Below are 14,216 nucleotides of genomic sequence, written 5' to 3'. Positions count from 1 at the left end.
CTCATTAAGAGATTCCATTAAAAATGAATAAATAAACCAAAAACTGGAAAATAAAATTTACAGAGTATTTGACAAAAGACTATATAAGGAATTCATACCAATCAACTATAAAAACACAAATAACTCCAGTGAAGCATGTGTCATAGAGTTGAGCAGATACTTCACAAAAGAAAGAATTTTAAGCATGCTCAATTTATTTTTCTTTCCTATATAGGATAGCTTTGCCTAACCTGGGGTAATGACAATGTGTTTTTTTTTTTTTTCCTGTTTTCTTCCAGAACTTTTTGAATCTAGTTTTACGTTTGGATCTGTGATCCATCTGGAATTCCTTTTTGTTTATGGCATGAGGTCAGAGTCAACTCTATTTTCTTCCATATAAATACCAAGTCATTCCAGGAACATTTATGGAAAAGTCTTTCCCCAGAGAGTAACTTTGGCCCTTTTGTGAAAAAGCAGTTCACCAAATACGTTTGGATCTGTTTCTAGACTCTATTTCATAATTTTGTCTATGGTTAAGCCAACACCACACTGCCTTGATTGCTGTACACTTGTAAATTCTGAAATAAGCTTGTTTAAGTCCCCCAAATTCATTCCTTATCAAGACAGTTTTGCTCTCCTACTTTCTTTGCCTTCTCCATATCATCTAGAACAATCTTGTCTACTTCTTTACACCAGCCATTGACATTTTGATAAAGATTAGATTGAATGTATCTATCAATTTAGGAAGTACATTACGACATTCTGTTTTCTCAACAAACAGAATGCTAGATCCACTTTTTAGGTCCTTTTTAATTTCTCTCAGTAATGTTTTGTAGTTTTCACTATGGACATCTTTGCTTTCATTAGATTTATGTTTTTACTTCACTTTTTAATGCTACTGTACATTTTCAACATGTTATTTTCCAAGTGGTGGTAAGGAGAGACTTGCTCTATGGCTGGGGTCCCTTGTAGTTCCAGTCTATTACAAGAGTCCATACACAGCTATTACCCATTTGTTAGCACTTCAGGTGGTTTTTCCCTCTTATCTGTGGCAAGCCTTTCCCCCATGAGGAGAGCAGTGGAAAGTCTCTTCTATCCAGTAAACATCTCCCAAGCACTCTGGTGTTTTGTTTGTTTTCACTTCTTTATGAGCTTGGCTTTATGACTTTTTTTTAGCTGTGATTTTTATAGCTTTTCTGGCTTGTTTAATTGTAAATTTGAGACTTATGGTCTCTTGTGATATTTTTACATCCAAACTAGAAATCAACAGTCTTGCAAGTATTAAAAAATCTATCACCAATCTTCCCTTTCACTCTATTGGAAACAGCAAAAAGAAAAGGTATCAAAATGGTGCACAGGAGTCCAAGTAATCATAACGAAAACTAATGTTTACTTCATGTTTTCTATGTGCTAGGACTTAGATTTACATATATCCATTCATTCAACCCTTATCAGGTAGATATGATTATTATTCCCATTTTACAGGTGAGAAAACTGAAATCAAAAGAGCTTAAGTCATTTGCCTAATAAAACACAGCTGTTAAGTGATAGAAGTAGGATCTGAACACTAGTTTGTGTTTCAGGTCTACATCTTTACCTACTTGCTCACAATACCTCTCTCCCAAATCTTAGCATTCCTATCTTTACCGTGATTTCCCAAATGTAACAGCTATCTGGGTTTTTCACTAGAAATGCTCGCCTCTTCTTTGAGTTGTACCTTACTTGCATTTTTTTTTAACTGAGGATACAATTTATTAAATGCTCACATACAGTAGTTTTGCATGTGTTATTTGCAAAACTCACAAACATTCTGATAGGTGATATTAGCCTCATTCTACTTTGAAGGAAATTGAGGTTCAAAGAAAGCACTTTTCTTAATTTACATAAAAACTAGTGAATGAAGGAGCTTGGATTTTGACCTGTCTTGAATCGAAAGCCCATGCATAATGCAACCTTTCATGAAGGATTACCCAAGTGGTGTCCTAAAGTTGTCCTTACAAACTTGCTTCACTCACCATTACTTAGATACTCCAACTGAGCATTTCACTTAACACTAATTCTCTATAAAACATCATTATTTCATTTCTTCTTACTGATAATCTTAAACCATTTGCTTGAAATTGGGGGCTCTTTTAGTGTCTACAAGGGTCTATTTTTGGAGGCGGTTTAAAGAATTGTAGTTTAGATAAAGAACATCCTAAGCAAACACTCATTAGTGGAAAAGAGTCTAAGTAGTCCAACAAGAGGCTTTCAGATGGGTGGTGTAGACTGAAGCTTGGAGCTGATATACTGATTACCAGCTCCTGGAGTTGGGACAAATAATACATAATCTTTCTACTAATGGTCAGAAAGACCAGAAGCAACTTAGGACCACACATCACCACTATCACCGTACCTTTTCCAAATACCTCCTCCAATGTAATTCATCCACTTCAAAATACTTCCTGGGTCTCTTTCAACTTCGATTCAAGAGAAGGAAAGGATTTAAGAAGACCCTAAACTCCCAGAGGCTGACTCTGAGACTCACATCCCACCACCTTTATTACCCAGAAAATGTATCCAATTCTGACCTCATAATCAAAAATCTGATGCATAGTTTTTATTATTTCTTCAGTCTTTTAGATGATAGAAGAAACATTCCTTTGTAAGACCTGGCAATCAGAGGGCTTGCCACGTGATCCGCTAATAAATTATGGTAGGCCCTGCATGAAAAAATAAAACAAAAACAAAAAAACTACAATCCATGATTTTTGTCCTATATCTGAAATGTGAATGGAGCTTAAGATTCAAAAAGATTGAACACTTATCTTCATTCTCAGTACAGAAACCCTTCAGAGAAAAAATTGTGTTACTCCCTTAGGACTGAATCTCATTTCAGACACATGTTCCTTACTATAGCCCATGTGTAATTATTTAAATGTCATGAAATCCTGCAAATGTGTTTGATAAAGTAATTGAAATTACTTCATGTAATTTATTTTATTTTCAATGATGGAAAGGTGTGCGTATAAATGTCACTGCACTGTCAGTGAAATTAATGACAGCTGAGTTTATTCTTTGAGGGATGGTTTTACCTTCCAAATACAAAATTTCTCTTGAAGCCCATGTGTGGACTGAGGCACTGATTAGAGAATACTATAAATAAGAAATTCCCCCATTAGATCCTCTGACCACAGAAATGAGGCCAGGACTCTATTTAGACTCAGGTTCCTGCTCTACCATGATTGCTGTGATATTTCCATGAATTATACAAGTGGTTCTTTAAAACTGAGACCTGCAGCATGAGACAGCACACTTTTTGCAATAGATCTTTGTGTGCCAGGAGCAGGACTTCTAGCCAGTAAGCACAAATGCACAACAAAACCAATACAGGAGAAATGATAATATCTCACCCAATATGTGCGTGTGTGTGTGTCTGTATGTATTATATATTTTTTTAACCAAGGGTTCTGTGCCTTTGGATCTCATTTCATAGAGTTTTGCTTCATCCATCTCTCTAAATGCTTTTAACGGTGAAACTACAACGCGCCTTTGCTTGAGGAACATGTTCTGCCTTCTTAGCATAATAGTGTCGAGCCTTTGGCTGACCCGATTTAAGTTGATTTTGTCTTGGCCATTTGTAAAGCGTAAAACAACTTATTATTTGGCAAGGGATAGGCTTTCAAATAAACATTAAATGTGGTTTGATAAAACATGAGTGAAGAAAAAATCAAATCCTTAACTGTACCTGTAATAAAACTTTCAGTCTGATGTGGAATACAGTAACCTATAGTTGATCTGGGTAAATACTCCCTCCAACTGATTAGGTAACAGTGGTGTTAGTGTATTCCAGCAAAGTTTAAAAAAAAAATGATGTGGCTTCTTCCTCTGGTATAATCCCAGAAGGAAAATTATTTTTATTTCAGAATTACTGGCAGTTAAAAAATATTTTTCAGTTACTTTATTGTGTGTTTAGGCATGGGGACAAGTGAATCGTGTATCTAATTTAATGTACAGTCATTCAATTCTTCTGGTTATTATTCTCATTACTACAAATGTCCAATGACTTATAGATAACAGGAAATAGCTGAATTTTGCTATTCAAATTTTAAGTAAAACCTACATTGTGCAAAACCACAGAAGTTTATTTACTGTCCTGATATAAGTTTCCATATATATATATATATATATATATATATATATATATATATGCTAATATATATGCTTATATATAATATATATGTTTGCTATATATATGCTAATATATATTAGCATCACTCAATTTCCTTGGTAATCCAATTTTTTAAATAACTGTATTTAAGTAAACAGAGTTTATCTTTTCTGTTGGGATCACAGAAATTACAGAAATCCAACCCCCAAACAATGCTATCATCAAGTAAATGAAGAATTAATTTCTTCACTGGACTCTCAGCAGTACCTCTTAGACAAGGCTCCTGCTCCAAGCCAATGCATGAGCAGTCTGCTCTTACCCTCCTGGTGGTATGTTACTCCACACAGGTAAAGGCCCTGCAAGGCACGGCTCTGGGGACTTGGGGACCCTGGAATTAGCCATCTAAATAGCCTTAGCATGCTTCCAGGGCTTGTGCTAGTCTCTTGCCAGCTATATCTTCCAGAAGGTGAGATAAGCCACCAAAGCAAAGCTGAAAAGCATCCAAAAAGACAATTGTTCAAAGAGGCAGCTGTAGATGAAGCTGGTCTATGAGGACTAGAGGATGCACACGTGTGTACACAAGGCACCAAGCACCTGTAACATTGGACAGAGCTTGATGGAATGAGCAAGCAACCATAGGTCACACGTCTAAGTTCTCTCTGGCAGCTCCCATTCGTCAAAGGATTTTAAATTCTAATTGATCTTGGAATTCATGATGAAGCCATATTCACTCAAGTAAGACAATAGCACATATTATAAGTTAGCTTAATTTATAACTTTAAAATCTTTATATATATGGTATAGAAACCTGTTTGTAGTTGTACCTCCAGACCAGCAAAAGTTAGGAACAGGACCAGCCCTATTTTTTAATGAAGACCCCAATATTCTTTTTTTTTTTTTAATTTTTTTTTCAACGTTTATTTTATTTTTTGGGACAGAGAGAGAGACAGAGCATGAACGGGGGAGGGACAGAGAGAGAGGGAGACACAGAATCGGAAACAGGCTCCAGGCTCTGAGCCATCAGCCCAGAGCCTGACGCGGGGCTCGAACTCACAGACCGTGAGATCGTGACCTGGCTGAAGTCAGACGCTTAACCGACTGCGCCACCCAGGCGCCCCTGAAGACCCCAATATTCTTGAGCATGACTATGACTTTTTCACCTCACCACAGCATGATTCGAGCATAGGCTATCAAAGAGTAAATACAACGCCCTATACATAATACATCCTAAGAGCTACAATATGCATGCAGAGGGGAAATATACTACCTATGTGTAGTATCAGCTCAAGTCCAGCAAAAAACTTCAATGTATTATTCATGATTAATATGTCCAAAGCTACGTTGCTTCCTACCTGTGGAATAATTTTTTTTTTTTAATGTTGAGGAAGGACTTCACAAGTTTTACCAACAAAATTTTAGCTGTTTCAATAGAGCCATAAAGAAAAAAAAAGAGCAGGTTAAAAGAGTTATCAATTTCAAAAATTGTAACATAAGAAACAAGAGTATGTGGTTTGAAACATGTAAAGTCAAAGGCTATATAGAAGATTAAGGATGTATGGCTATCACTCCAGAAAGTACACTGAAGGAAGGAGATTTTACCATTTTAAGTCTTTGTCACTATGCACTCTTCTTCAGAATTCTTCAGAGAATTCTTTGTGGCAGAGTGACAACAATACACAATGGTGAACTGATGAAAGATGTACAGTCTATCTGTATTAGTGCGTGGCATGTGTTGAGGACCTGACTTAATTTTGGGGCTTATTTGTACCAGATTTTACATCTGTAAGAAATTTGTTATAATTCAAAGGACAGAAAAAGTTCGCATGATGAGAATTCTTTAAATCTCCTTTGTAGCTGGCACCCAAAGCCTTACACCCAAATGTCCCACTAAAGTAACATGAAAATGGTATTTCAAAAGTAGAATACTTAGTGAATCAGAAAATCATTAAAGAGTGTCCTGAGCCTTAAACTTTATAATGAAGAGTAATTTAGCTACCAAGAGAAAAAAATATGCAGCATTCTGTGTATATTCCATGCTCATTTTAAAAGGATAAAATCAAAGATAATTTAACATCAACTCTTTTATAGTATAGTATGAAAAGCCTACTTTTTACTCAGTCATAATTCATATTTTTTCAGCATTTGTACAGTACACACTATGCACCAGTAGTTCTTATGGGTACTTTATAACCCAATAATTGGTAACAGTCCCCTGAGGTGGATACTACATTTATCTCTATTTTACAGGTAAGAAAAAGGAAGAGGAGAAGTTAAATGACCTGGCCTAGATCACACAGCTCCAAGTACAGAGCCAGAATTCAGACCAAGGCCAACTCTTCCAAGTGTGAATTCTTTAACTACTATGCTGTACTGACCATTTTTTTGGCACTATTCAGAACCTTATTAATGCAAGTGAAAGGAACAAATGTAACTAATTACAAGCAAAACACAGCAACAACTATAATAAGAAGCAATAAAGTTTATACAGTATTGGGTGGATTTGATCCAGGTTTCAAACAATGCCCCTACAATGACTACTTTATTTTCCTCATTCAGTGGGTGGCAAAGATGGCTCCAGAAATTTCGTGATTCAAAGGATTTTTAGGACCACCTGGCTGGCTCAGTTGATAGATCATGGGACTCTTCATCTCAGGGTCATCAGTTCAAGCCCCATGTTGGGTGTACAGAATTTACTTAAAAATTTTTGTTTCAAATAAGAAAAAAAAAGGTTTTTTATCCCTATAATCTCAGGCAAGGAGTGTTCCTCTTCTTCCATAATTCAAAATAAGTTCTAGGGAGAGCTCTCTGCTTAAGCCATTGTCCATCTCTCTAACTGGTAAGGAGGGCAGAATACAATGCTCTGGTTGGTGACCTGGGGCACCTGTCCAAGCTGTGGTTGCTGGAAATCAGTGACCTTCAACTAAATCATATGGAATTTCTCCCACAAAAAAGATTAGGTTACCACAAGAATGAGAAAGGATGCTAGGCAGGGAAAAAACATGCAGGATATCTGAGTGAAGTTTCTTTCATTAGAAAGATTTCAGCCAATGTACCAATCATACAAGCTATTTTTAATTATTCTATTATTTAAAATATATATTCCATTGTATCCTATGATAATTATAAATTTTCTTAACACATTAAATACTGTGAAATACATCTTATACAAAACCCATAGACTTCATATTTACTAGGACTTTATAAATACAGTGAAAAGAAACTTACATTTCCTTCTACCACCAGACCCTGTTAGGTCAGTATCTATTTCCTGAATTTTCCAAAATCAGAAGCAGCGATATTCATCGAGGAAAACTCCGTGGTTTTGCTTTCAATCTTTTATCTTTTTCTTATACTTTTCTAAAATACTTGGTCATATAAGCAAAGAATATGAGTGCGTAGAATTTTACCATACAGATGCTTTTCAGGAAAACAACAAACAAAAACAAAAACCTAAAGGCATGCTTCAAAAAAAAAATCTCTGAAATTTATGACCAATATTCAGTAATGATTTTGCAAAGTGCGTATCTCTAAAAAAAGTTATTCCTTAGTTAACTTGAACTTTTCTCTGTAATGTATTTGATTATCTATTAAGCTACCTAAGAAACAGGATTCCAAAATAAAAGGGAAGGAATAGGGGAAGGAAGCAATAAATAGCCAATTGTAACCAATGTAGAAGAATCAAAGTCTTACAGAAAAGCATTTTGTGCAGTATTTTCCTCAGATTCCTTTAAATGCACCCATTGATTGGGAAGACAGCCTCTACTACAGTCAGATGAAGTTTCTAATTCTACAGAAATATAATGGTCCAGGAAAAAGCTTTAAATTGCAGTCAGAGTAGTTTAGCTTAGATCACAAAGAAATCATTGAAAAGATAATTCTCCACACTGAAAACTTTTTAAAAAGGAGAACAATTTAGTGTATGTACATTTCTCAGTAGCAAAACAAGAGCTCTTTTCTGACTCACTCTAGAATTTGTTCTAATCTAATTTGAACCTTCATGAGTTCTTTCAATGCTTTCAACCTTAGACACTGAGATTGTGTTAAACTAAGAAGCATTTTTCCTAACACAGACATTATTACTTGATCGTTTATAAGATAATGCATCTTTTGTCTTTAGCTACAGATTCTTTCTTTCCTGAAACAAATTTGAAATATGTAACTAATTGCGTTCCACATTAATATAGCATTTTTAAAAGATTCAGTATACTTTAAGAAAAAAATAAATGTACTTTCTATATAGCCCAAAAATGACAGAAAATATTTTATTCAGATTCAAACAAAACAAAAAAACCCTCCACTGAAACCAAAAAAATTTATATCAAATATTATTTTCATGAGATTTTCTTTGGGAAAAAAGTAATAGTTTTAATATTGCATAGGTTCTCCCAACCCCCTCTGAGATATAAGAAACAGTGGAAGGAAAACAAATGCCATTGAGTGTAAGGAGTCCAAAAGTAATGATACACAATTTTTTAAAAAGCCAAAAAGCCAAAAATACTCCGTTTTATTAGTGAATTCTTTTCCTGAGTACCTATTCTGTTCTTATAAGTAGTCTAGCTATCTATCATCTCGGAATGTACAAAAAACCCAAGCAAATGCTTACAAAACAGTAAACAATTGCTGACAATAGAGTTTGTTAGTGGTTTTGTAACCAATATGAGATTCAAGTGCCAAGAGAGCTATGTTTTAAAGAGAATTATTCAGCAATTAGTTTTCACGATATAGAGAACAAAGGAGGAACTAGGTAATAAAAGCACCTGGGAAGGCAAGGGGACTGGAACTCACATTTATTAAGTCCCACATAGCAATCACTGTACTTTATGTTTTAGTTGTAAGACCTAATTCCCCTCCATGGTGGCAATTCAATGGGCTGGAGGTCATGACATGTTCAAAAGTAGACCAAGATAGAAAGTCACCAGCTTGACTTGCCTCTCTACAAAGGATCGAGAGGAGTTTGGTATTAAGGAAAAAAGAAGAGAACATTTAGACTAATTACTTTATGAAATGGGTGAAGGAGGAAGAGCTGAATAAAATAATGCATAGATAGCAACAAAATTCATATTGAAGGCGTCCTCTGGAAAAGATCATGCACGAGGAACCCATGGGTCTATTCCAATACTCCAAGCCAGAAGCCAACTGTGATGACCAAAGAGATTCCAAGACACTGAAAACAAAGGATGAGACCAAACACAGGAATGCCTGCAAGTTTTAATACAGACTGAATAAAAGAAAATTGGGCTACTACACAACTCCTTTTTTTTTTTTTTTAATTTTTTTTTTCAACGTTTATTTTATTTTTTTGGGACAGAGAGAGACAGAGCATGAACGGGGGAGGGACAGAGAGAGAGGGAGACACAGAATTGGAAACAGGCTCCAGGCTCTGAGCCATCAGCCCAGAGCCTGACGCGGGGCTCGAACTCACGGACCGTGAGATCGTGACCTGGCTGAAGTCGGACGCTTAACCGACTGCGCCACCCAGGTGCCCCCACAACTGCTTTTAACAACCTATCAGAGTAGTGTTGTATCAGGTAAACCAAGAGTATTTTGTCAAAAACACTTTAATTTGAAGCAGTTCAGGCTGGCGCAATCAATCTGTCACAGGAAAGACAAGAGATGCACCACTGCTCCCTTCCTAACCCCACTCTAAGGTCAAGAAGGATGATTTACAATGAAGACTTTGGGCCAAATCCCCAGAGGGATGAGGGATACAGCATTCTAACTAAGCAAGCTGGAAATTAAAAGGACTATATAAAAACAAATAGTTTATAACTCAAAGCAGATGGAAAAGAAAACCCAGTAAGGACAACAGGCCCTTCATATCTGTTAAAACAATGAAAAATGCCCACACTTCCTCAGGCTAGTTAATAACTAAACTCATCACATTTACTTATGGAATCTAGCATTTTAGTTAAGTTTTAAAGGGCATAATTATGAGACCTTCATAAACAAAGAAGAGAAAGAACCAAGGAGAATCTACATCTACTATTTTGGAACAAATAGCAGAACTAATTAGAGTTTCCCCAATGCATTCATATAAAAACTCATGAAATAAATCTGCCACATAAAAATGAAAGTAATTACAACATGTAAAGTACAGATGCAAAAGTGTGCATTTGAAGCTGTATTAAAACAGCAAAAGAAAACTGGACAAAAAGTGCTTTGCTGTCTCAAATTGAATAGACTGACTGATAAGCAAATATACTTACATAAAGACAAAGATGATCATGTGGGTAAAGCTAAAAAAGTTTTAAGCTCTATAGAGTTTTAAATGGTATTAGAAGATATATAGGCTCAGAAGCTATTTAAAAGCCAAGTAAGCAGGGCACTTGGGTGACTGAGTCTATTCAGCACCCAACTCTTGATTTTGGCTCAGGTCATTATCCCAATGTGGTGGGATCAAGCCCTGTATCAGGCTGCACTGAGTGTGGAGCCTACTCAAAGATTCCCTCTCTGCCACTCTTCCCTGCTCATGTTCTTGCTCTCAAACACTCTCAAATTAATAACAACAAAGTACAATCAACAATAACAAAATTCAATCACTGCTTTGGATGAGAGGCTTTATTAATCACACAGAATATGGTCTAAGGAAAAAACAAAAGACTTTGAGAACAGAGAGCAGCAATTTAATATTCAGAATAAGATTTCCTGCAGGGGAAAACAGAACAGATGGGTTGGAATAACCAGAGTACACTAAGAGAACATATTTAGGATCAAATCTATAGCTAAAAAGTCTTCACCATACACCTGGTAAAATTATTCATTTTTTAAAAAATTTATTTTGAAAAAGAGAGAGAGAGAGATACCACACATGAGTGGAGGAGGAACAGAGAGAGAGGGAGAGAGAGAATCCCAAGTAGGCTCTGTGCCATCAGTGTGTAGCCCAACACAGGGCTCGGTGTCACCAACCGTGAGATCATGACCTGAGAAATGAAATCAAGAGTCCAGCACTTACCTGACTTAGCCACCCAAGTGACCCAAATTATTCATTTTTGAGAGAAAAGGGGGAAAAAAGGCTCTAAGCACCCACAGGGTAAAAAAATTCACCTACAAAGAGGAGCAATTTGATTACCTAGCATTTAATGCAGTCAAGATGAAAAAAACCTATGTAATATCTACTAACATTTGTTCATATTAAAAGGAAAGGGTTCCAATTCATGAAATCTACAGTTTAATAAGTTACCATTCTGGCAAATAAATAGAAGCAATTTTTTCAGATAAAAATATGGTGTGAAAAGTACATCATTTATGTGCCATTGCAGGGGGAGGAAGCAATTTGAAGTTATACACCAGTAAATTAACCAAGATAAGTAGCCAATGAAGAAGGAATGCGTTAGGGAGCATTAAATGTGTGTGCATGTGTGCACACATGTGTTCAAGTGACCATACACGTGTATGTGTCCATGTATAAGTACTTATGAAGAATCATAATGAGTATGGAAAGGATTATGGAAAATGTTACAAGTTTTAAGTTAGGAAAGAGTGAAGAAATTGGAAGTTTGCCAATACTTCATCGAAAAGAGGAAAATTGACAGTTATTGAAGCTGCTACTTTTGAGTAATACCAAATCCACAAAGTTTTTTAAATTCTTAAAATTCATCTCAAGCAATTTTGAGGCCTTCCAAATTATAAAAGGGAAAAATACCATAACTATCAAACTCCAGCTATAAAAGCAAACAAAGCCAAGAGATAAGGGGCATTAAAGAAAGGTTGCAGTAACAGTAAGAGACAAATTCAAATTTAAGGTGAAAGCTTCAAAGGAACAAAGAATGTTACTTTTATGTATGAAAGGGCAATGCTCAAAGACTGAAACTGTCATCAACTTTTATGCATCAAATAAAGCATAAAACAAAGGAAAAAATGCATTGAAAATAAAAGCTGACATTAACAGAAACATAATAATGCAGTAAGAGCTCTCTTAACTGACTCTCTAGATTAACTGACAATTTCTATTCCTCTGAAAAACATGCTGACACATCTATAGTCCAAACACTAACCACTGATGGGTTGCTCCCACTGGATGCTCTATTCTTCCACTCCCGCTAATTAAACTGTATGCTTACCAAGGGTCAGTCACATTTGTTCCCAAACATGCTTACATCTGTTGTACTTGATATTGAACCTGCTACTGTATATTAAATATATATAGATATATTGTGTATTAAATGTATGTTAAAATTAAAGTTTATACTTAATTAAAACTTAAAGAGTTTGTTAAGCCTAAAATCAATGTGGCTTTCTTAAACAGTCTTGTCAGATTAGGTGTGGGACACAAATTTAAGTTATTGGGAGATCAAATATTAATTATAAAAACTTAGACGTGTTGTTCTATACTCAGATCACTTTCAATAATGTCTCTGAATTCTCCACTTTAAAAATCCAGTATGACAGACCTTACATAAGTGATGTGGTGTAAGCCACACAAATATCGGAACTCCAAATTAGGGCCCACACTCTAAGACTTTGGCCCTGCATCAGAAGATTAGCAAGTAAATATACATAATATTTTCAACCAAAAAACAAAACACAAGAAAAAAAGAAAAAGAAGAAAGAAAACGTTTTCAATACATATACATCATTTTTCTTTATCCCTTGTGTTAACAGACATTTTGGATTAATTGATTCATTCCAGTCCTAATCATGTTAGATAAGAAGATTTCACTTCTGTGAAATATTTTAATATCCTTTCTCAGTATTTGACCAAGTAGCCAAAAGTAAAATGATACTATGGAGATAATAACTAATAATAAATAATAAATTTGGTTTTAGAAATTTATTCCTAGACCTACTCTCACAAAGAAATAATACTCCCTTTAAAATGCCCCCTTGCCATTTAGAAAAACTGGCCACATATTAGATCAATTATGAAAATATATTTTTAATTAACAATATTAAGTCCACATTCTTTGACTATGGTACAATGATCCTAAAACAAGACTATCCTTTGGGGCACCTGGGTGGCTCAGTTGGTTGGGTGACCAAATTCGGTTCAAGTCATGATCTCACAGTTTGTGATTTTGAGCCCTGCGTCAGGATCTGTGCTGACGGCTCGGAACCTGGAGCCTGCTTCGGATTCAGTGTCTCCCTCTCTCTCTACCCCTCTCCTGCTCACGCTCTGTGTCTGTCTCTCAATAATAAATAAATGTTTAAAAAAAACTTAAAAGCAAGACTATCTTTTGTGTTTGAGGTACAGAGGGTTCAGTAGGACTAAAGTACAATGGACTTGTAGGCCACTTTAAGGACTTGGGCTCAAACTGTAGAGAGTTTCAATAAAAGAATTATTTTTGCTTTATGTTTTACCCCATGAAGTTAAAAAACAAACCTCTTGTATGGATTTTAATAAATGTATAGAGTCATGTATCCACCACTCCGGTACCATACAGATTAGTGATTTGTGTGTTTTAAAAGTCTCTATCTGGCAGCTTCACTGCAAATAGGATGACGAAGTCAAGGACATGAATAGAGTCAAGATGGTATTGCTAACACAGCAAGGGGATATGTGCTTGGTCAATAATGGTAGAAGTAGAGGTGGTTTAAAATTTTTGTATTCCATAGATCTAATTTTTATGTTGAGCCTGCTTGATGTGCTGCCAGATTAGATGTGCACTGAAAGGTAAACAGGGTACTCAAGCATGAATCTGAATTATTTTTTACAAGTAAAGGATGATGTTGATTTTGAGATGGGGATGACAAGATGAAGAGTTCAGGCTGAAACATGTTAGTTCTGAATTGTTGTTAAGACATTCAAATAAATGCCATGGCATTTAGCAATTTGGACATCATTGGTGAACACCACAAACATTCTCAAAAGAGTGCTGGCTGTGAAATCTGATTTCAGTAGGTTCAGTCCAGAAGAGAAGAAAGAATTGGAGTCAATGCACAGAGTCCAATCTTTAAGAGCTTTGCTATAAATGAGAGAAATAAGTGTAGTAGTTGGAAAAAAAAAAAAGTAGAGGCAGTTTGTTTCATTTTGTTATGAGAAATCACTATAGGCTCATGGAAAAGTTCAAAGGAAAGAGAATTGATGATTCATGGATGAGAAAGGAAAATCATCAGAAAGCTCTTTAAAGGATAAGGGAATTAAGTCTTG

Source organism: Neofelis nebulosa, chromosome 4, assembly GCF_028018385.1.
Source record: "Neofelis nebulosa isolate mNeoNeb1 chromosome 4, mNeoNeb1.pri, whole genome shotgun sequence".
Taxonomy (NCBI): Eukaryota; Metazoa; Chordata; class Mammalia; order Carnivora; family Felidae; genus Neofelis; species Neofelis nebulosa.
The sequence above is the reverse complement of the archived record's forward strand: the minus strand, read 5'-3'. Positions refer to the sequence as shown.